The 25,452-nt window shown below is 46.1% G+C and overlaps 1 protein-coding gene across 1 annotated transcript in view; it reads left to right on the top strand.

The window, feature by feature from the left end:
* The window catches only part of ECRG4 (ECRG4 augurin precursor), an 85,648-nt gene that overhangs the window by 43,151 nt on the left and 17,045 nt on the right, over positions 1-25,452 (top strand). The window lies entirely within an intron of this gene.

Raw genomic sequence — 25,452 nt, 5'->3', positions numbered from 1 at the left:
GGGTCTATCCTTTGCTACAGACCTTGCTGCAGGTGAGTTCTCTGGGAGACAACTGCTTCACCAGTTGACCAGTTGACCCCGACTGACCTGAAGCAGAGTGACCTTTATGTTAGAAGTGGTGACTAGATCCATGAAACCAGAGTATTGACAGTCTCCAGGACTTATTGCCAAGCGAGATAAGTTGCTGGAGAGCACTGGTGATGGTATTGGCTATTGTTTAATTTGCGGGTTGAGGTTCAATTAATTAGAAGCAGGGGCTAGGCCCCTCCCAGTGCTGATGACCAGCATCCAGAGTGTCCAGGCTACTGGTTGTCCCTCTGCTTGAGTCTTGTTGCAGCAAAATGCCTCTGAGTTATAAGGAAACAGGAAGCAAAACGCTGCCAATCTGAGTAGGAGGAAGGACTGTTCTAGGAGGTAGTAAACAATCAACTTGTCCACAGAAGCCTCAGTATAACTGTGCCATGCACCGTCCATGAGCTCCCTAGCAGTATTTGCTCTGGATCTACTCTAGGAACACCTGAGCCCTGAATTCCAGTGCCTACCTGGTGCTTCAGTGCTTTGAGCTGCTATCTAGCTGTGGAGCAGAGTTCCAGGGCACAGTCTAAAGTGACAGGGGAGATGCACAAGGGCACTGTCTTGGCCACTCCAGTGTGGTGAGAGCAGAGGAAATGGTGAGAAATGGTGAAACTTTAAAAAACTCTGGTAATTTGAAAGCCTGCTGTCTTACCCTTGGACACATCCTGCTGTTTTCCTCAAGACATCAGCCACCATTATCTTACTGACAATTTAGTAAGAGCTTAATATATATTGGAGCTCTATCACATGCACATGTGGAGCTTTATGTATATTGGAGCCCTATCACGGCACATTAAATATGAATACTCCAGGCTGTAGTGTAAGAAGGGCCACCAGTTCCACAACAGTAAAATACATTTTAACAATGAAACCCTCACCCACCGAAGAGTGGCCTGCTTCTTCTTTGGGCTCCTGCTCATTATGGAAGAATGCCAGTGTAGGCATTAATCCTACTTAGAGAGGAGCAGTACATGAGATGTGATTAGGAGGTATATTCCTTTAGATAATATAGGTGAAGTACGTCAAGTTGTGTTGAGGAGAAATAATCAGTGGACAGAGAATATTACAACTGCCACCTGGTAGACTCAAACTTTATTATTGTCCCAAGTGGACAGGATTAAAATGAAATAGGGATGGATTTCACCCACAAAGAGTGATCCACAAGTTTCTGTCTCTAACAAATGCCCTTATCGGAAAGGTCCCATAGCATTCATCAGGACCTGTCCTTCTCTGCTTATCATTGTGTAATGAGCTAGTGAATGTAAAGTAAAGGATGGAATACAACACTATAGTCTTTCTCGTGATTAAGCTCCACAGGTTTTTCTGTCTATGGTATGAGATGCGTAAAACATATGCAAAACATACATACAATATATATTCAGGCAAAAGTCATTAACATGAGCCACACAATGTATTTATTGAATGAACACTGAACGCCAGCTCGAAGGCTCTAAGGTTGCTTATCTTGTGGGATTCAAGGTGTACGCCTCAACTCACCGTCCAGAATTGGCATGATGGTTTAATGTTCACCCATGATATGAAAAAGTATTAGGAAGAAATGTATCACGTAAGATATGAAGGTGAAAATAAAAAGTTATGCTATGCCGCCTCAATCTGTGGTAACCTCAATAGTGCATGAGCTGTAAAAAGCAATAACGTTGTATAAAGAAAATTGGAAGAGTCTCAAGGAATGGAACCCCAGATTCTAGTAATTCACTAGGTTGTGGAGAACTTGTCAGGAATTTGAAATCAATCCACCTGACTTGGTCTTTCCCGCATGAGCCGGTGGAGCACTTTATATAGCACTCAAGATGTGAGGTGGATTCGTTGTCTCAGCACACACAGGAAGTGAGTTGTGTTACACACCGGATATTGAGGAATGTACTTGACGGTGCACACAGAGGCAGAGTGTATTGCACCCGATTCCGCTCACATTGATAGGTGGAGAAGTGCGTCCGATTACGTAACAGACATTGAGAAATGCAGATTTTTGCCCCCGGAGCCTGGTGCTCATAGTGAAACAGAGTGGTAGGAAGGAGTGAGGAAAGGAGGCTTCACTTGTGTTTTGCACAGAAATGATGGGCGACCGCGTCGTGGGTTGTGAATGTTCAGTCTTCTAGTGTATTACTGGTTCGCATCATTGAACCATTGTGGTGTTAAAAAATACATCCATTGATGATTACGTATATTGTGTGCAGTATTACATGCTTTTCATCAAAGGAATGTCTAACAGTCCTACAGTTGCGATATGGCCAATACTTACCTGCAAACAGGTGAATGAGCTTCATATTTGGGAAATGGAATCATGGCAAAATCTAAAGCATAGTCCAGTCAACAAGGTATTTTATAGTCCTATAGATATAGATATAGATATATGCAGATATATGATTATCAGTTGGGTGATTTTGTTTCTACATGTAGCACCAGACCAATGTCAGGGAAAGAGACACAAAACCGATTGCGGCATTGAAAGATCCCCTTTTAGCAGGTGAATTCACGAGTTACAAAGTGCTGTCCGTGATATATCGTTATTAAGTCCTGATACATACGTCCACAATCTAAAGACCCAGCATTGTTCTTTCTACAGGAGAACATATGGTCTGTCAGTGGCAAGCATGCTAATTGAGTTTTCTCTATTATCGCTCAGTTAATGCCATCTTCATAATGTGACATTTCCAGAAAATGATTAGTCAGTAATGTAATTGAACGTTTGCACCTTATATTGCTCTTGTGTTAGATTATCTGGGTCTAAATGATTAGCCAATAATGTGATGACACGTCTGCACCTTACATTACTCCTGTGTTTGATTATCCGGGTCTTAACCTTCCTACATATTGAAACACAACAGGACATGTGATTAAGTTACTCCTTCGCTGTTGCACTGAATGAAACAGCTTAGCTCCCATGAGGTCGTGAGTCCCAAATCTAGATCTTTAGAAGTAATGGTGAATTTCCACACACCACATGTACAGCAAGGAAAGTGACCTGTTACCCGGGGAAGATGCCAGAGTGGAGATTTCACATTTGTGGGTACTTGTATTTGGTCTAGTATGTACCAATAGATTCCTGAGAGTCTTCCTTTGTTTAAAAACAAACAAAGCTGTGTCTAGTGATACTTTGCATTCGAAATGTGCCAATTTCTTGTTATTGCTTACTTAATATCAGTGGCAACACCTTCCATGTGTGTTGACATAGACTTGCTTGTCTGGTTGGGTTTTTATTTGTGTGCTGAGCAGTGCCATTCTGTTGTTGTTCTTGGCCTGCTTTTTGGCTTTATCCACTAGTCTTCATAAATAGGCACTGCGAATGGGACAACCCAGAATCCACTAGATGGGGCAAACTTCTGTTCTGATCCATGAGCACTGCTTATTTGTAGAAAATGTCACTGAGGACACTGATAGTGACACTTGTCACCCTCTCCCCTAGCAGAGAAAAACTGCTTCATGATCTTCCTGTTGGGACCCTAAGTGCCAGATTCCCTGTTTGGAGGAATACAAAGGCAGCCCTTTGGCAACCATACACTGCAGCTGCATTGATACGCACCAGTAGGGCGAGCCTGTTCCACTAGTCCCCGGAACTTGAGCTGTTCTGCATTTTAAGGGCCCCACTACATGTTGGGACAGTGCTTCAGCTATGGATACCCTTTAGTTCCTGAGGGATGTGACCTTGTTATGCGTGAGTGCTTATTCTAAGATGAGCAACTCCAGGTCATTACATGCACTTTCTCCATTGCTGACCTGTTCACCCACAAATCATTGTTTTCAGGAGTATTAGTCAAATTAGTTCAAAGGTAGCAAAACAAGACTAAAAAATACAGAATGCATTAAGTTATCACACAGGACCCGACGTCTGGAAACTGTAATGACAGAGAGGGTGGTGGCTACTTTGACTCTGTGCTTCCACACCTGTATTCCAAATTGTCCTGTGAACATTACCATCCGTATACTCCCTATGCCTAGCCTTCGTAACCTGATCTGACCACATTTCTGCACGGGCAACTTTGGCAGAACTGTATTATGTTATTGAACACAAATGATTTCCTCAAATTCCTGCACACTGTTCTTCTTGAGACCTAGGTGAGAACCTGGGATAATGTTTCCTTGAGTCTCGAAATAGAAAAATAGAGAAAATGAGTCATTACTATTACTTTGGTGTGTTAATGTCCCCAAATCTTGGATCCTGGAACATCTATAATTGAAAGCAATAGCCCATGGTGATGGAATACATGGGTTTTATAACACAATGGGAAAATCATGTAAAATATCTGCTCCAAATTCAAAATACACATTACCCTTTCATATGGGGTAGTATATGTCTCTATTTATGAAATCTTCCCTGACTAGAATAAAGAGGAAAATGTTTAAAATCAGTATGCTTATTTCATAAATGTTTATCTGTATGAAGCCCTTCTCTTGAGTTCAGTATAGTAATCACTTTTCACAAGTCTCTGTCGCTTCTCTCGTTTAGAGAGTTAAAATGACCCAGGCTCTTGATAATACATTACACCAGGGGATAAAATTATAGTTGACAACAAATGCTTCCACTGTATTCTCAGTGGCTAAAATTGCAGGAAAGCCTCTATAATTCTACAGCTATCACAAGAAAAAAATGTTTTTTAGGACCCTCAGATGCAGTGCAAATAGTGGTGAACAGAAAAGCTATGGTGGTTGTACATTTTAATGCAAATGGATTGCACTGCCTTAGAAGTGAGAGCCGAAATGTAGTTTCAAATACAGTAGTACTGAGAACAATTAAGAATTACATTATAACATTTTAAGAGCATTCTGTAGTTAATGTTAAGCCTTAGGACTGGGTGCCTCCCACTTCTAATCAACACAGAGAAGTTAGAAAGTCTTGGCCCTGACCAATGTACTTGTACCCTCTGTAACAAAAAGGAATTTAGGATATCAACATGCTCTATATGCATGCCCCTTGTTACCTAACTCCCAATAGAAATAAAAATAATTTAACCAATCAAATATTTTTATGTTACCATGTATGATCCACCTCACGATGTAAGTTCCACCTCACAAGCATTATTTTTACATGTAAACCCCACAAGTGTCTGATTGTTATGAGATGGTTTAAAAATGTTTTAGATTTGTAGTTTTTTAAATTCCAAATTACATATGCTGGTGGTTTTTCTATCAATTCGCAAATATCTTGATAAGATCAATATCAAATTTTTATAAACTTGAACGTATATCCTTTTCCCAGTGACAAGTTGGAAAATGAGCTACTGATGGCTTCCTTTCATGATTGCATACTTCAGTCTGCTGCAACGCACATGGCAAACGGCAAGATGCCATGGCAGGCACAATCTAAATCAAGAGCCAGCTATGTCTGAATGTGCTAGCACTCCTGGCCCTTTGGTAAAGGACACGCATCACTTATCTGACCCATCCAAGGATGTTCGTACAATAGATAACAACTTCGTACTCAAAACTATTGTTCACAAAGCCCACAGGCTAGGTTTCCCAGACGAGAGCAGGTAGATTTAGTCCTATGTGCTGACAGTTCTCAGAGGCATAGGGATTCACCACATAAGAATGGAATCATAGTATGTGTACCTTTGCTTCCTTTGCATTCAAATAGTTTTTCAGACAAATGGAAATTCAGAGGCAGTTTCACCCTTTCCACTGGTTTATTTTATATTCACTTTTTTTGCAAATGGGCATATGAACTTTTAAATTTCATAATTTAAGAGGTTCATTCAATAAACAAATACAAAAAACCATGTATTCAAACAAAATAAGTGTGTCTGAAGTATTGAGTTCTCCTTTCTCAGGCGACTGTGGCTGCCATGTTTGCCATCTGACTACAATAAAGGAACATTTTAAAGCATGGGCAATGTGTGCAATGGCCCAGGGGCCCCATCTTCTAGCCCCTCGTCATAGTGAACTGTATCTCTTTGTCTTCTGTATATCTATTTCTCATTCTAAACCTCTCTCCCTATTTCTACCTCTGACTTTGTCACACTACACTGTGTCATCTTAAGGATTCCTGGGCTCCCGGGCAAGACATATTTCACTTGTTTTGTGCCACCCTGTTAAAGTTTAAGATATAATTTAGTTTATTTTACATCACGGGGGCTTGAATTAGCAGGAAATGGGTAATTCAATGTAAAATGTATTCTTTATAGGGGCCCCAAAAATATGTCTTGCGTGGGACCCCAAAACGCTAAGGCGATCCTGCCAGAATGCCTAGCATTACCTACGTTTGACTCACAAAGCAGTTTGCTTCAAAGTATGGTAACTGTCCAGTTACTGGGTTGCAACACGATGGGCTTGTTTGTGTAACACAACCAAAGAATACAAATTAATGATCTTGGTTTCAAGTGGGAGTTGTAAGCAGATGGTGTGGCAGCACTCAGTTGGGAAGTGTATGAAAGAAATGCTGTCCACACAATGAGGCAGATAGCACACCACATGTAGTTCTGCAGCAGGTTTCCTCATATCATTAATGGGATATATTTCTCTGACTAAATTAATTTCCCTACCCAGATTATTTTTCTTTTCAGGGCTTGCCCATGCACATCATAAAAAAGTTACTTTATAGCACGGGATAGGATGCTCACATCCTTTGATTGAAAGTAAGGATTCGATTGCACTGAAGAAATCGACGTTGCCTAATGACTAAGGTGGACAATTGCCCCACATTTTGAGCTCTACTATCACAATCTGGAACTGAGGCACACTGTAGATTGGTTTGATGCGGACTCACCAAACACTTTCCCAAGTATGAAGAGTCCTCAGTGGCAGAAACTTAGACACAAAGGACATAGAAAATTAATTTTAATAGAACATGCAAGCCAATGTACTTGGTTGATTGCCCCATGTGCAATAACTTAATCTTTCAAGGGAGAATCCAAGGTGTGCAGAAGGGTGAGGCATAGTTTACCCTATTGGGATCCATGGGACAATGACATATCGATAATAGATTCCTATAGTTTGTAGAATTTGCGGAGTAAATGTCCATAACTGCAGGGTCTGGTAATGGATCTTTGTATTCAGAAGCCGTAGTGTTTGGTGAATGTGAGCTAACCTGATATGCACAGAGTCAACGCAGTAATAAACTTCTTGATACTGGAAAGTAGATAATCACAGTCTTGTTCGGTGCTACTAGACCCAGCTCTGATGTGGGCGATGAAGGCAAAATGTCAGGCAAATCTGTTGTTTGCTTGGCTGAGGGGAGGTAACACCCCACTCATAGTCACCCCTGCAATCACCTATATCCAAGGTTGACAAGCATACTGTAGTATAATCAATTGCACAGCACTGTCGTCATTTTGTTCTATGTTCGCCTGGAAAACTAGATAAAAACCTATTCATCCATTCTTCAGTGGATACTCCATTCTCACCTTCGATACATATTATTTATAGGAAATTTGTTTTGCCCTACATATCGGACATAATTGAATGGCCACCAACAACTTGTGGATTTCAGTAGCTTTAAATGACAGATTAGCTCTTACATAGAATATAGTAGACAATGTATGCAGTCTGGGTGCGCAGTGGATATACCATAACTGAGTTAAGCGAAAACTACCCATGATAAACTGGGGGAAAGTTAATGTGTTTATGAAGCCTACTTCAATTATGTGATCTTATGAGAGCAGCTAACAGATTATTTATGCAGCTATGTCACAAATTGGAAACATAGCGAAATCCCAAACAAATCTAAAAAGGCACAGTTGTCTATTTCATGGGTAGCACACTTGGAACACTATTTATCGCTTGCAAATAAGAATTATTCAAGACTCTGTCTGACATAAATTAGAGTAGGTAAGAGGGTGATTTGTTTGCAATAGAGCAAAAAAGGTGCCACCTTTTCTAATGTGTTTTCTTGTGGTAATGCCTCACTGTGTATTGTATAATTCAGTTCCTGTTTTCTATTCTCTCTTCAAAAAGCAAAGATCACAGTAACTAAAACCATAGTTACTGCAGATGCACTTTGCAAACTTGCAAGTATGTTTTTATAGAGTGTTGTTTTTACAGAAGCTACCAACTCTTGGTATGGTCTCAGGTATAGTGATTTTTTTAAAATATCAGCACTGAAATGGAAGGAGGAAAGCTTTGAACTTAGTAAACAGCTAAAATCGGGAATAGGTATCAAGTGCCAGTAGATGTTTAGACGTCTGTATGAATGGTAAAGTCTTGCAACCCCGAAAAGGGCTGTAAGTGTTGCTGTATTTAAAATGTTTGCTTCTTTTTGTATGACGTTCTATTGAAAATAACCAGGCTATATTTGTTTTGAACTAAGTAGCACTGTGAATTATAGGGATTATTAGTACCTGGGTCAGCTGTACTCCTTTTATCAACTGCAGATGGAAAGCTAATTTGGCAATAACAAGACGACAACCTGTGGCCCTCATGATGCCCACAGATTTCCAAAGTGGAATTAGTAACCCGCCAACCTTTCTTTTTGGTTATATCTCTTGTCCAAGTGTCTCAACCGATAAGGCACCTGCTGAAAGGGCTACTGGAATTAAGCAGGCCTCATTTTGCTAAACTGTTAAACTTGCTCATATTGTTAATATGCCTACTACATTGCACTGTGTATTCTGCAGCAACAGATTTGCATCCTTGAAAATTGTTGATTGGATTCATGCATCTGCTGCAAAGTTCATTGTATGACTTTCAGAAAACAGGTTCCATTCCTGGTTAGACAGTTCAGTTAGACCCTGTACGCAGAGCACATAGCACAGGATTATGTCCCTGTGGGGTTAACAGAAGCGTTCATTCTTCTAAGAGCCATAAAGTGAGTACAATTGATCTTATTAACACCTACTGCTAAGCGCCGAGAACAAATGAAAGTTGAGCTGTGTGCCATACACATGATCATTGGGACTATAGTTATGTTTATAAACCTACAGTGTGTTGGTCCATCATTAGGAGGGGGCTAGTCACTCTGCCCCTCCAAGTTGTTACCGAAAGTTGTGGCACTCATAACTTTGGGAGGCAACGTTAACAGTGGATTAATTAGGACATGCTGGGGGAAATCAGTAATTCAGGTCAGTATTCCGCTAGTTATTCCTCATTGCTCTATGATTTTGATTCAGTGAGATTATTAACATCTCCTGCGCAACCTCGAGCAATGCAGGTGGATTTTCTCTAGTCCCTTCTTGTTTCCATTTGCAATAATCAGGAAGGGATATGTCGCAAGCCAAAGTTAATGTTCAAGTCCTTAACAGACTAACCAAAGTAAGCCTTCCCACTGGTTCAACGTAAAGGGAATCGCTTCCACTCTTACTGAGTGGAGTCATTTTCTGGTCTTTAATGAATTAATTATTTTTATCATCACTAATAGACAGCAATCTATCACTAAAGTCCATTTCATTTCTAGTTGTTAGCTAATCTCAAACTAGAACAACATTTCACAATCTTCATCAGCAGTTAGGGTAGAGACCTTAACCCCAGCACAACAACACTGAGGTAGTTAAATGCAACAAACAGCGACTCCTTTCAAGATGGCGTCCATCATAAGTAAGCCCAGCATAGGTCGGAGCTCTCCCTCTTTTCCTCTGAAACAAGAGCTCCGGAAAGTATTGTTGTGGACATCGCCAGATCTGCATCGATTAATTGGGGCACAAGAGAGAGAGGTCTAATAATAGGAGACTTGTCCTTTGTGGGGCAAATGCAAAATAAACGGTCTCTTGTTTGTGTCTCACCTCATGAGTAAATGGAGCTGGGGCAGTGGGTGGAAGAGGCTCGTGTTTGCAATACAGAACCCAGATTTGCACCAGCCTCCTAATAAACTAGCCTAATTTCAGGTGTAGTGGCAGGTTATTACGTCAGACGAAGATGTCCAGGTTTTGCGGTGAACCGCAGATATTTGCTCTTGGTGCTTGTTATTGTCTGAAAGAAGGAGCTTCACAAACAGGCAGTTGTTGATTTTCCTGCAATAACTCAACCCTCCTCAGTTCGGCTTCGCTTTGTACCTTGTACATCAGGACAAGCCTAGTACTTCCATTAAATGAAGGAAGTGATAGTTGCGTGCCATCAGTCAGTTGTTCTGTTTGTGCCTTTGTGACCAAAACTTCAGTGGAAAACTTTCGAGAGGTAAATGCTCTTGGTCATGCAGTCTTTTATTATTTCTTTTTTTTCCATGCCTCCATTTCTAGGTTTGTGGTAAAAACATGTGATACCCAACACACCAAGCTGGGACCAAGGAACATGTTAATAGCACAAATAACAGCTGTTCAATGCGGACTTTGGGGGTTATTACAACTTTGGAGGAGGTGTTAATCCGTCCCAAATGTGACGGATATACCACCAGCCGTATTACGAGTTCCATAGGATATAATGGACTCGTAATACGGCTGGTGGTATATCCGTCACTTTACCGTCACTTTTGGGACGGATTAACACCTCCTCCAAAGTTGTAATAACCCCCTTAATTTGCTATGTAACACTAAATTCATGGATAGGTATTGCCTAGTGACAGCTTTAGCTGAGTTGCTAGCCTTCTATAGTAAAATAAATCATAAATACAAACACAAAAATATACATTCACAGAGGAGCTTTGGGTGAGACCTCTTTATTCATTGGTCTGTTCGACTGTCATTTGGCCACCTTGTTTCGTTGGGAACATGCTTTCTTTATTTTTCTTTTCTCTTATTTTTGCGACCTATGCCATATTAAAATAAAAACATAAAACATATATAAATATCCATTCCACCACCTAGATAAAGCCACATCTATTGGTTTTGCCAATGTTTGTATGTTTTGCAGTCAATTTAGGGAAAGGTTTGTAAGTTACCTCTTCTTTTCACTTAAGCCCCTTCTTTACCTCAACAAGGTTTTGGAGTGCTCTCATCACTTATAAAATTAAAACTGACACTGTACAGCAATCCGGGGTTCGCAAAACATTTCAGTTGAACCAAATAAACCAAATAATGGTGGTCATTCCAACCCTGGCGGTCGGTGTTAAAGCGGTGGCAAAACCGCCAACCGTCTGGCGGGAAAAAAAATGGAATTCCGACCCTGGCGGAAACCGCCAACAGAGACCGCCACATTAACACACCGCCCGCCACAGCAGTACAAACAAACAGCGCGGCGGTCACCGCCAACAGACAGGCGGGAGACAATGTACCGCCCACTGTATCACAACACACCAATCTGCCACCTTTTCCGGGGCGGTAGCCCCGCCGATAAAAACACGGCGGAAACAGCCATTTCGAAGGGAAAACGCTCACCTCCATACACCCCACGAGGAATCAGGACAGCATGAAACCCGAACTCCACATACTCCCAGCGATAGTCTTCCTGCTCCTCTACCAGGAGCACAAACGCCGGCACAGAAGACAACGGTGAGTACTGCACCTATGACACAGGGGAGGGGAAAATATTACGGGTACACACATACGCGATACACCCATCCTCACCCTCACCCACTACAACACACACACCAATGCATAGCAACACATCAGAGTTACACCCCCCAAACCCCCCGGAAGAATGCAAATACAAAAGGAAATGATTCTAAACATTGGAATATATTGTATTACTGCCAAAAAAATATATATACACATCAAAAACTCATATACATAAATGTACAAGTCCGTGCATTGTAGCAGGCATTGTTCGTGGACCACTGGGCCCAAATCACATGGGCAAAGCCCACACAGGATACCTGACTCCAACGGAGAGAACACTGCAGGGGCATCAGATAGCAAAACTACAGGCACCTCAGGGGGAAGGGAAGGGGGGCACCTCAGCCAGATGAGTGCACGACGCCAGATCCACGAGGGGCCTCCATGGCCACTGTTCAATCCTGGGGAGTGCAAAGCCACAGTCTCACAAGTCCAGACAGTGGGTGGGCTGCCCACTGTTACATCCTGGGGAGTGCAAAGCCACAGTCTCTCAAGTCTCTCAAGTGGGTGGGCTGCCCACTGTTACATCCTGGGGAGTGCAAAGCCACAGTCCACAAGTCCAGACAGTGTGGGTGGGCTGCCCAATGTTACATCCTGGGGAGTGCAAAGCCACAGTCTCTCAAGTCTCTCAAGTGGGTGGGCTGCCCACTGTTACATCCTGGGGAGTGCAAAGCCACAGTCTCACAAGTCCAGACAGTGGGTGGGCTGCCCACTGTTACATCCTGGGGAGTGCAAAGCCACAGTCTCACAAGTGGATAACAGTCTCCACTGGTTCTGGAGGGGGCCTGGTGCCCAGAGTGCCTCGTGAAGCCCTGCCCGACACAGATGCGGGCCAGCCCCTGCCACTCATGGGCCAGCGGTGCATGAGATGAAGGGCCCTGTTCAGCGGTGCTTGAGATGAAGTGCCCTGTTCAGTGGTGCTTGAGACGGCGGTTCCCAGTGCAGCGGTGCTTGAGACGGCGGTGCCCAGTGCAGCGGTGCGTGAGATGAAGGGCCCTGTTCAGCGGTGCTTGAGAAGGCGGTGCCCAGTGCAGCGGTGCTTGAGATGAAGGGCCCTGTTCAGCGGTGCTTGAGACGGCGGTGCCCAGTGCAGCGGTGCTTGAGATGAAGGGCCCTGTTCAGCGGTGCTTGAGACGGCGGTGCCCAGTGCAGCGGTGCTTGAGATGATGGGCCCAGTGCAGCGGTGCTTGAGACGGCGGTGCCCAGTGCAGCGGTGCTTGAGATGAAGGGCCCTGTTCAGCGGTGCTTGAGACGGCGGTGCCCAGTGCAGCGGTGCTTGAGATGAAGGGCCCAGTGCAGCGGTGCTTGAGACGGCGGTGCCCAGTGCAGCGGTGCTTGAGATGAAGGGCCCTGTTCAGCGGTGCTTGTGACGGCGGTGCCCAGTGCAGCGGTGCTTGAGATGAAGGGCCCTGTTCAGCGGTGCTTGAGACGGCGGTGCCCAGTGCAGCGGTGCTTGAGATAAAGGGCCCAGTTCAGCGGTTCCGGCCATGGCTGGGAGGTCATTTGCCACCTGTCCTGTGGCTGGTGGGGCCCTCCTGCCCATCTGTCCTGTGGCTGGCGGGGCCCTCCTGGGCAGCTGTGCCGGGGCTGTTGGTGGCCTCCTGCCCACCTGGGATGGGGCTGGCGGGGCCCTCCTGGCCAGCTGGGCTGATGGCGGTGTTGTCGGGCGTGTTGCCCTTCCCAACCTTCCCTGATCGCCTGTGGCCCTTCCCCACCTTGGGCGGTGTGCCAGCTGTCTCTACACTTTCTGCTGGAGCCATGGTAGGGGTTTTAGTCCCTGGTGTTTTCACCCTCTCGCTCCAGCCACTGCCTATCTTGGGATGTTTCTCCGGGGGTGGGCTGCCCGTGCCTTGGCTTCGCACCAAACTGGCTGCCCTGGAGGGTGGGGCACTCCACAGTCAATGGTAGACTGTGATGACAGGGGCCGGTTTTGTCGTGGCTGAGGTGCTGACTGTAGTCCTATGACATGGACGGGGTGGGGGAGTTGGTGGAAAGAGGTTGAGTTTAGACAGGAAAAGCTTTTTAGGAGCAGTGGGACGGGTAGGTGTAGTGGGTATGGGAGTGGAGGAAGAGGTTGTGGTTGTAGGAGTTGTAACTCTGGTGTCTTTGTGTGCAGGTGCTTGGGCTGGAGGCTGTCGTGAGGTGGATGGCTGCCTGCGTTTGTGTATCTTGGAAGAGGGGGTCACAGACACACTGGGAGAGGACACAGGGGACGTGTAAATGGCAGTGGGGGTGGTGACTGCACGTGTGCGGGGGTTTCTGGTGTGTGTGCTGCTGAGGGACGTAGTGGCTGAAGATGTTGTGCATGCAGGTCTGAGTGGAGACGTGACAGGGAGGGAGGAGGGAGACGAGGAGGAGGGGGACACAGTGGAGGCAGTGGGTGTAGGTATGTCTGTATGTGGATGTTGCTTGTGTGAATGCCTGTGTGATGTGTGGTGCTTATGTCTGGTTGAGCTTCCCTTGGGTGTTGAGGTGTGTGCAGGCTGGTCTGATGGTGTGTCTGGGATAGGCAGAGGTACAGGTGATAGGGTATGGGTGGAGGAAGTTGGAGGGGGGAGGCTAGAGACAGGGACAATGGCTGCCATCAGTGCTGAGGCCAGAGTCTGGAACGATCGCTGAAGGGCAGCCTGACCAGAATGAATGCCCTCCAGGTATGCATTACTCTGGTGCACCTCCCTTTCTACACCCTGGATGGCATTCAAAATGGTAGACTGCCCAACAGTGAGCGTCCTCAGGAGGTCAATGACCTCCTCACTGAGGGCAGCCGGGGTGACTGGGGCAGGGCCTGAGGTGCCTGGGGCGAAGGAGATGCCCACCTTCCTGGGTGAGCGGGCACGGGCCAAACGCTGAGGGGCTGCTGGGAGGGCAGTGCTGGTGCGGTGGGAGGGAGCTCCCTTCAGAGGATGAGTCGGTGTCACTGATGTCTGCCCGAGTCCCCGCTGTGGAGCTCACCTCGCCCTCCGTCCCACTGGTGAATTAGGAGTCCGTTGCGTGGCCCTCCATGGCCATGTGGGATGCAGCTCCCTCGTGCTCCGATGCCACTTCTCCTCCGCCTGATGATGATAATGCACACATGAACAGGAAGACCACAAAAAAGGTGGGGGGGAGAATAAAGACATGTTGAGTGCATGCATTGGCGACACCGTTGGCGGACAGGACAGACACAGAAGCCCCCTGCACTACGCCGCGCACTTGGGGTCGACTACTCAATCCCTGGGACATGGCCTACAAGCCTATGGACGACATCTGCACACATAGATGACACAGCGCCATGAATAGCTGTACTTGGCACCCTACAGAGGTGGGGGGCGGGGGCACAGGGCCATGCCTTACGGAGGGGCGTAGCCTACAGAAATCGCCCTGGCCTAGGGATACCCACAGCCCTCCTCCCCCATCCAGACACCTCCACTGCGCGCAAAGTCAGCAGAATGAGAGTGTCCTCACGCGCCCATCCAAATCAGGGTAGGCCACCGCCAGGATCCGGGACATCAGGGGGGTCAAAGACCGACTGGCACCCCTCCCACGTTGGGAGGCCATCCCCAGCTGAGCCTCCGCCGTCTTCTTGCTCCAGCGGTGGATGTCCTCTCATCTCTTCCGGCAGTGGGTGCCCCGTCTGTGGTGGACCCCCAGGGTCCGGACGTCCTTGGCGATGGCACGCCAAATATCGATCTTCTGGTGGGCGCTGACCTATGTGAAATGTACACGGGGAGAAGAATAGTCATCACCTTCTGCACCCTCAATGTGAGTGGCCCCCCATCCCTACCCTTGCCAGTTGGCACATGCTCTCACCGTCGTTTGATGCATGCCTCAATCGCTCCCCTCCCCACCATCTTTCATCCACCCCACTCAACACAGGCATAGCCCATAAAGCATGCTCCCAGTGTATTTACCTGTTTGTCTGGAGGACCGTAGAGTAGCGCGTACTGGGGGAGGACCCCATCCACAAGTTTATCCAACTCCTGAGCAGTGAAGGCAGGGGCCCTTTCCCCAGTCGCATGAGCCATTGTCTCTTCCAGACCGAGGTCACAGCAGCACTTGCAGTGTAGGTCCTCTCCTGTCGAAGATCAGGTATCGAGTGATTAAGCAGATAGAAAATGGCGGTCACGCCCGCAGCGGTGCGTACCGCGGCGGTGCGTACCGCGACCGACGGCGCACATTGTCATTGGCTCCCGAGACCCATAGGGTTCAATGTTAACCAATGCTGCTTTGCGCCGCAGTCTTTGACCGCCTACTGCCACGGTGTGCCACGCCAGCGCATTTACCTCACATCCCATAGTCGCACTTTACAGGTCAGGCAGCCGCCATTTCAGGGGCCCACATGGCTTACTTTTTACTGCATCACACATACCTAGGCCTTGCATCAACACTCATACAAACCATTCAATGGATTGAGAATCGTGTTATGTGCAAGCTGTGGTTACGTACCTGTGGGTTGATTGACTCTGTGCTCGCTGTTGTCCTTCATAGGCACCGTCCGCTGGGACATGTGAGGAGATGGAGGAATCCTCCAGTGTACAGACCGCTGGTGGACCTGTCGACAATGGAGGAAAGACATGTCATACTGACATACAGGTGTGACCGAGCCACTATTCATGAACTGTGTGCCCAGCTGGAGCCAGACCTGATGTCACCAATCCACCAACCCACAGGGATCCACCCTCTAGTGCAGGTGCTGTCAGTGCTCCATTTCCTAGCAAGTGGGTCATTTCAAACAACAGTGGCCATATCAGCAGGGATGTCCCAAGGTGTTGTCCAGAGTGTTGTCTGCCCTGCTGAAACACATGCGCAGCTACATCGTTTTCCCTGAGGTGGGGGATTTGCCTACAGTGAAGGGTGATTTCTATGCCCTTGGACATATCCCCAACATCATAGGTGCCATTGATGGGACCCATGTGGCTTTGGTACCCCCCCACAGGAGTGAACAGGTGTACAGAAACAGGAAGAGTTATCATTCGATGAATGTGCAAATGGTGTGTTTGGCAGACCAGTACATCTCCCATGTTAATGCCAAGTTCCCTGGCTCAGTGCATGACGCGTACATCATGCGGAATAGCAGCATCCCTTACGTGATGGGTCAACTCCAGAGGCACCGTGTGTGGCTAATTGGTGACTCTGGTTACCCCAACCTGTCATGGCTACTGACCCCAGTGAGGAATCCCAGGACCAGGGCAGAGGAACGCTACAATGAGGCCCATGGGCGAACTAGGAGGGTGATCGAGCGGACCTTCGGCCTCCTGAAGGCCAGGTTCCGCTGCCTCCATATGACAGGTGGATCCCTATTCTACTCACCAAAGAAGGTGTGCCAGATCCTCGTGGCCTGCTGTATGCTTCACAACCTGGCTTTGCGACGACAGGTGCCTTTTCTGCAGGAGGATGGTCCAGATGGTGGTGTTGTAGCAGCTGTGGAGCCTGTGGAGAGTGAAGACGAGGAAGCCAAAGAAGACGACATAGACAACAGGAACACAGTAATACAGCAGTATTTCCAATGACACACAGGTAAGAATACACACCGGCATATTACATATACTTAAACACTACTACCTCTCTACTGTCTGTCCTTTTTACCCAGTGTATGGTAACTGAGTTGTGACTTTCCCTTCCGATTTCAGAGATGTGGGCCCCACTGTGTGACATCAGCTTTGTTTCCCCATGGACTACAGCTGTGTGACATTGGTATGTTGGCATCACAATGTAAATAAGCATTTTGGCACGGTAATGTCTAATACATTTGTTCAAAATCACAGGCAGACTCCTGATTGTTTTGTGCAATAACTGTGTTTATTACAGTGCTCTATATTGGTGGGTAGTTGCAAATCGGTGAGGGGTGATGGTGGAGGAATGTCCATGGCAGAGTCCATACTATTTGTATCACAGGTGCATTGTCCAAATGCCTGTGGAAAGTGGAGCTGGGGCAGTTTAAGGATGGACAGGGTGACAATGTGGGACAGTGGGATGACAATCAGGGAGGTATCCTTTCCTGGCGGGGGTCTTGGCATCTTACTCTGTCTTCTTCCTGGATCTCAGGGACCGCTTGCGGGGTGGTTCTCCTTCTGCAGGGGGTGGGGTGCTGGTGGCCTGTTGGTCCTGTGGCGGGGCCTCCTGTCCACTAGCGCCGGCAGAGGTGGTAGGCAGTTCTTGGTCCATGCTAGTGTCAGGGGCCCTTTGTGGTGCCACAGTGTCCCGCAATGTGGTGACTACCAGATTCAGAGCCCCTACAATGGTGCCCAGGGCGGATTCGTAGTTCCTCCCTGAAGCCCAAATACTGTTCCTCCTGCAGGAGCTGGATCTCCTGAAACCTGGTCAGTACCGTTGCCATTGTCTCCTGGGAATGATGGTAGGCTTCCATGATGGAGGAGAGGGCCTTGTGGAGAGTGGGTTCCCTGGGCCTGTCCCCACCCTGTCGCACAGCAGCCCTCCCAGTTCCCCTGTTTCCCTGGGCCTCTGTCCCCTGGACCGTGTGCCCACTACCACTGCCCCCAGGTCCCTGTTGTTGTTGGGGTGGTGGGTTAACCTGGGTGCCCTGTAATGGTGGACACACCGCTGATTGACGTGTCCTGGGGACAGAGGGATGGGCCCGCTGGGTGGGTGCCGTGCTGGTGTTTCCAGAGGGGGGAAGGTCTGCTGTGGCCTGTGGCTGTCTGAGGGGAACCGACTGTCCCGAGGTCCCCGATGGGCCGGGCTGGTCATCTAGATCCAGGTCGACAGAGGTGCTGTCATCACTGTGGGCCTCTTCTGGGGGTGGAGTGGAAATTTGTGGACCCTCCTGCGCGGTGACGTGGTGTTCGGGTCCTGCAGGGGTATTAAACCATGATTATTGCATCTGTGTGTACCATAGTGTGCAATTGGTGGGTGCCCGTGTACCCCAGTGCTTGCATTCCTGTGTGGGGGCTTTTGTGACGGTGGTTTGGGGGGGGATGGGGATGTGCAGTGGGCATGCTTTGGTGATGGGTGTCCATGCTTTGTGGTCGCATGCAGGGCTTGGGTTTGGGATGGGTGGGTTGTGATGGTGAGACATTTGCAAGGAGTAGGTGTGATGGGGGTGAGGGTGAGGGTGGGGGTATGAGTTGGCATGCTGGTGGGGTGGGGGGATGAAGTAGTGAAGATGAGACTTACCAGAGTCCATTCCTCCAGATACTCCTGCGAGGCCCTCAGGATGAAGGATCGCCAAGACCTGCTCCTCCCATGTTGTAAATTCTGGGGGAGGAGGTGGCGGTCTGCCGCCAGTCCGCCGAACCGCGATGTTGTACCTGGATACCGTTGAATGCACCTTCCCCCGTAGGTCGTTCCACTGCTTTCTGATGTCATCCCTATTTCTTGGGTGCTGTCCCACAGCGTTGACCCTGTCGACTATTCTGCTCCATAGCTCCATCTTCCTGGCAATGGAGGTGTGCTGCACCTGTGTTCCGAAGAGCTGTGGCTCTACCCGTACGATTTCCTACACCATGACCCTGTGGTGTGTGTATGTGTATCAGGTGTGTGTCTTTTGAATTGTCCAATGTGGCTGTATTTTGTAAGTGTGTGTGTATTTGAGCGCGGCGGTGTGTACCGCCAATAGAATACCGCGGTTGTAAGACCGCCGTGTGGATTCGTGTGACGTGATAGTGTGTGCGTTTTTCTGTTGGCGTGACGGTGTCGGTTTGGTTATCGCCAGTTTCTCGCTGTCCTTTGGTGTGGCGGACTTTTGTGGATGTCTGTATTTTGGCGGTTTGCGTGTTGTGGGTCAGAATGACCGTGGCGGTTTACCGCAGCCGCAGCGGTATGTTGGCGGTCTTCTGACAGCGGTATGCGCCTTTTAACGCCAAGGTTGTAATGACTCCCAATGTGTCTTACATAATGGAATCTATGTTACTGACAGTCTACACAAGCTAATATTTATGTCTGGTGTGGCTTCCTAGTACCAAGAAGGAGACAATCAGATGATGTTCTTTGAAAGTAAGATCCTCAAGGTTTGAGCCAATGTAGTAGAGAAATCAGGGACATCATTGTACATACCAACGAAACCTCCTAACATCCCTATCTCATTTCTATCTGTTGCTGCACTCAAGCTTCAAGCATGTTAATAAAGCAGCTAGTAAATTGAAATCGTGCAATACCCATGTTGAACCTTGCCATGTCAACCACAACTAAAGACCACTTTCTGGCCAAGAGGAAATTAAAATCCTAATAGCCTCTTTGAAAAGGGACCTCTGCCCAGTGCCTTAAAATATGCAACAATCACCCCTTTTGCTAGGAAAGCTGCGGCTAGGCCACTGAATTGAGCGGTCTAAATCAAGGAAAATCAAGGAGAAGAAGGCTACTTACCAACTCTAGGAATTCGCAGAACAACTTAATGCACAACAAAGTCAGGCTTCAGACAAGGAAGCAAGGCAGGGAGTGCAATAGTGGACTTCAAATAAGATATGTCCACCTCCCTCGATGGGTGTGTGGGTGGAAATTAGTCTGAATCCTTTATCATTCTTCACTTATTAACTTCATATGGTACAGTGAACCACAAATACCCACCTCCTTCCAGGTCATTACAGACACTGTTTCTAGTACTGAACTTCAGTGCAATCATCTAATACATTCTAAGTGCTGTAGTTTTGCTTTCATTCTAAATAGCTAATTAGATTACACCAGAACTCGATTGGGAGGTTATAGGGCAGGCATGTGCTACTGAGACATAGCAGTGGGGGCTGGGGTCGTTTGCCACTTCTGTTCTGTGGCCTGTCCAACTATAACTCTGCAAACCTGTCCAACTATAACTCTGCAAACCTGTCCAACTATGACTCTGCAAACTGAACCAAGTGCAAGTCTTCCAGCATTTGACTCTCATTTGTAGCAATGGTAAGCAGCCACAGGCTTTTCATGAAGCTTAGGATGTGGGCACTTAGGCACAGCATGCACCACCCACCCCAGCAGTGCAATGAGTAATGTTAAGCTCAATGCTTCTCTTTATAAAGACGACCTTTATTACACAGAAAGCAAAAATACTTCACACTACAATCATGTAGGAATACCTGCATCAAAGGCGTGAGTGCTAGGTCCTTCAGGGAGGGCCAGTCCCCTTTAGGCGCTATACCTCTATCTCCCTCTGCCTCAGGGTCTTCAGGGATTGTGGCATAGCTTCTTTGAAGGTGCAGCATGCTCCTTCCAATTTCTCTACACACAGCCTCTAGAGAAATAAGCCAGTCGAAGTCTCTCACCACTCCTTAGCTGGAGCAGCTCTGGGTTACTGTGGCAACGTCTTTGAGTCTTCTGAACAGGGCAGTCCTTTGGCCCTTCTGGGCAGTGTATGGCCCTCCATTCATAGTGAGGGTCCTTGGGTTTGGTAATCTTTACTTGCTGGGGACCATTCAGGATTGCACAGCACAGATTGGTAGTGCTGTAGTTACACCAAGTACATTCTCTGGCACATACAAAATGAGTGCCACCATCAGACGCTAATCCCAGCTTTAGTCAGGCCAACCAATCAGGCACATGGCTCCTGGTGCCTTGGCAGTGTTGACTATGATAATGCAAGGAAACCACCTGACACACTTCAGCAGTGTTGCAACTCCTTTGATGAAACTGCACAGACAGATTGGTGCTCCTGATCTCATTGGTTATGTTTAATGGAGAGTTCTCTGATGGACGGACCCCTATGCCAGGATCATTTACTGTAGTCCATTCCTTGGTCAGCTCCCCCTGCGTGGCTCTCCTTGGTTCCCAGGACAAGTTCAGCAATTTCTCCTCCAGATTGGACTTCATGCGATTTCACTTATCTCTGCAGAGCTGGCTGTCAGATTAACTCAAACCCTTGATTGCACTGTAGTCCTCTGAGTACTCTGCAAAAGACCACCTCCTCGGTTGAAGAGAACTGGGAACAACAAGTGGGTCAACACCACCCACTTTTGTATGGTTTTTGCAGACGGAGTATGTGGATTGCAAAGCTGCATTTGTGGAACCGGTTTGGTTCATTTTCTCTTTCATGTGTCATGGCAAAGCCTCCCTTAATGTCCCCGTCTCTATCTTGAGTGATGCTATTCACAGTAGGACAGTCTCCCGGAGGAGCATTCACCACAGACATACAAAAGATGTATGAGAAAGCTGCACCATGGCTATTTACAACCACGTCTGATAGAGATCTGAAAAAGCAAAGACCCAGCAGTCCACCAAATGGCAGTACAGAAGACCCAATTATAGCCCTCTGGATCAGAAAGGACCGTACCAACTTCTGAGGGAAAACCTGTCTCCTCTTTCCCCACGCCAGTGTCTAGTTACCTCTCCACCCATCTCAGGAATGTCAGCGTCAGCAATACACTTCTGCCATCTGGAGAAATGCAATCTCACCTCCATCTTGTACATATGCCAAACTAGGGGCTTCTAAAATGGAAACCGTAGGGCTGTGACTTTCTGACTAAACTCAGAGACATATGTTCTGCATTCCATCGCATACACATGCTCAGTGCTTGAGATCTCAGTGCCAGGATTCTGGGTTCACCATGGGTAGAGGAATTTTCAGATGAACTGGCTTGTAAGATACCATTCACATGACTTAGGTAAAAAGGACTGATCACTATAATCATTTACAAATTACAGGATGCTGCCACCACAGCATTACAAGCATAAAACCTGTGACAGGGACCGTAGTGTGTCAAGGAGAAAATAAGAAAAAAATAAGCTTGCAGTTTAGGAACACAGTGTAGAGAGGACATTATGTACATCATATAGGTGGCATTCTTGTCCCAACAGACTCACACACCTGAAAACAATGATTTGTAGGTGAACAGCTCAGGACTAGAGATAATGACCTGTAAAGAAGTGATCACCATAACCCACATGGAACAATAGCAAAAATGGGCTAAAATAATGGGGACAGGAATCCCAGAGTGCCAATAATTCTCCAGAGCAATTCACACAATCCTAACTACTTTTTTATCAAAATATGACAAAGTTGCAAACGTTTGCTGGTTATGTTCAGCTAGACATAGGTCTAGAAGACCCAGAATAAAATCACTGCTTGTTAGAAACATGGGAATAACTGAATTGGGGGGAATTACTCTGACTGAAAGGGCTAGGACCGAGGTCCTAGAAATCAAAGCACCCTAGATGATATTCTACCATTTAAGTGGCGAATGGAACTAAAAGCTGCTGGGATCTCTGCTGAAGTTGGAAAGAGCCTTGGCACAGTAGTAGTTATACTTTGTTTCAGTCGAATTACCATAAAATTACAATAAACAGGTAAAAAACACAATAAAATTGCACATAAACATAATACATGGAACGACAATTACACATGCATAATCATCAAGTAAAACAACCTATATTCCACAGAAACCTCCTACTAGGACATGTAAAATATTTTAGCAGCAGAAACCTCTAAAGAGACATTGAACTGTACAAAACGGTCCGTCATGCCAACTAGAGTGATCAGGCCAGCTTACATTTTCCAAGGTCCTGTGTCCGTGCCACTATCATACTAATATTAGCCGGTTAGCCAAACAAAATATAGATAAACGATCTAAATTATTTTATTTCAAATTAGCTTTATTTCTGTAACTAGTACCATAAAAGTACAAAACATAGACATAAAAACACCACATTTTATATGCATAAAAGTAGATTAAAACAATAATAAAATCCATACAATAATAAGTACTACTAGGCCCAAGTCTCAAAGCCTAAGGTTTGCGCACAGAGTACTCTAAAATCATACACATAAAAATATTAAATAGTTTGTTCAAAGGTCAACGCCAAATACAGTACTAAAAAAAAGTAACAAGCGCTTTCCCAGTTAATTTACGAAACTGATTACAAAATGTCACTGGTTAGGCCACAGATTCAACATAATCAATGCACAGCTTCTTTGGCCCAAAAGCAACGGAAGCAGTGGTTTCTTTCCACAAAGGATACAGTTATCATGTAACCACCAGCTGCATCATGAACCTTTTTAGGATTAAACAGAAGGTCATGATTTTGTAAAAAAAAAACTCACAAGGGCTAAATCGATATCCCCCTCCCAGAAGCACCTCTGTAAAGATACACACCAGCACAGGAGTAAGATAAATACATGCACTAGGTAACGATTCATTTCACGGGTGTGGGCTAAACCACATCCATCATCGTAGGATGAACCAGACTTTTTTAGTCTCATAGATCGGAAGTATGTAGGCGGTCTAAATATGAATAACAAAGTATAAAAACAGAATGACCCTTACGCTACAATCATAATTCATATTTAGAGACGATTATCATGAAAACCCTAGACCCCCAAGCCTAAAAACAAAGCAGGTGAGTGATACTTCCATGTGACTCATTACCCAAGTGCACTCATTCATTAATGTCAGAGCTGGCTGGTTTACATTCTTACATCTGTCACATTGCCACTTCTAAATGCTGTATTGTGTGCTTATACAAATAGTATCTCCTTTGAGTGGGACAAATAACAGGTTCCCTAAAGAAAGTCCTTTTGGTCTAATCTTCCATGCTCATTGCAAAAAACATGCTACCCCAAAGACTATTGTTTCCCTCAGATCACTTTCCAGGATTCCCAGTAATGCCTTATACCCTCCAGCTTACACACTGGGATTATATATTTCTTCCTTGGCAATGTGTACCTAAAGCATAATAACAAAAAATATCTGATTTTGTTTCCTGTGGGCAATGTGGGCAGTGCACTGAGGAACAGCCAAATATGTCGTATTTTGCTGTAAATTATCTTAGGGCTAATGTACCACTTCTAAAGTGTATGCATAAGTGCTTTGCTGCAAGGGGATACATTCTGTCTATGTATTGTTAGTAGTTTAGTACACATTTATGGCTCAAAAACTGTCCAATAGGAATTTCACAGTCTCTCCATTTTCAGTACCTCAAACAGGTGCTTGACATAGTTCAGCCATGGGGTGTGGGCTTGTCTATCACAGCAAATTAAATCTACTAAGGACTCCCTGTAAGGAGTTAGCTCTGGGGTTTATCAAATCCACATCCAATATAACAATGGCCATAAAATTGTCACCATGTGGATGCAATTTAAAGCTAAGTCCAACCTCAAAGGGATGAGAGGAGTGCTCAGTGCTAGGTTGAAAAGGCCCGAATGAATTTGTTCTCTACTTTGGTAAGCGTGGTTGCGTCTGTGAACCCCTAAATCTCTGCCCCATAGGTGGCCACTGCCACCGCAGTAGCTCTATAGATTTTCAGAGCTGGTGACACTGAACCTTCTGTAATTGCCATATAGCTCTTTCCAATTAGCAATGCTTTCTGGCTAAGGACTATTTTACTCTTAAGTCTTTATTATCCCTCTAAAGGACCAATGTGGGTTACTTCCCATATATTTTGTTTTCAATGGATTTATTTCTAGGCCCCTAAAATTACAGAAGGCAGCAAAAGCAACTAATTCTGTCTGTAAACCCATGCGGGTTCTCAATATTAATTGGGGTCGTCTGCAAACATTAGAATCAGAACACAAACTCCAGCAATCCTTGGTGCATCATGTTTACATTCGGATATCCATTTACCTGCCCTATTAATATAAAGGATAAAAAGTGTAGGAGCAAGTACGCACCCCTGTTTTACTCCCAGCTTGACAGGGATTGTATCTGTTATATCTCTTCCCATATTCCATCTCACCTTTGCATAAGTGTTAGTATGCAGTACTCTTAGGTTCCAAAAAAGATCTCCAGGTAGTCTATATGCATCTAGGACCCTCCAAAGATTGTCCCTTGGTACCAGGTCAAATGCTGACCTTAGATGTATAAAGTTGACTTAGAGATTATCCCTCTTCAAGGAGACATTTTTCCAGCATAGCACCTTGAAGCAAAAGATCTGGTCAAAGGTACACACTTTCCTCCAAAATCCTGCCTGTGCATCCTCAAGAATACAATTGGCAGAAATCCATGATTGTAGTCAAGCCAGGAATTGCCCACAAAAGATTGTTTGCTGTTATCAAGGAGACTTCTTGGTCTATAGTTAGAGGGTAAGTCTCTGCTCTCCTTTTTGCAAATGGGAATTATAACAGCACTGTGCCAGGTTGGAGGAATATTGT

The sequence above is a fragment of the Pleurodeles waltl genome, chromosome 8 (genome assembly GCF_031143425.1).
Source record: "Pleurodeles waltl isolate 20211129_DDA chromosome 8, aPleWal1.hap1.20221129, whole genome shotgun sequence".
Classification (NCBI taxonomy): domain Eukaryota; kingdom Metazoa; phylum Chordata; class Amphibia; order Caudata; family Salamandridae; genus Pleurodeles; species Pleurodeles waltl.
This window is presented reverse-complemented; position numbering and strand designations above follow the sequence as displayed.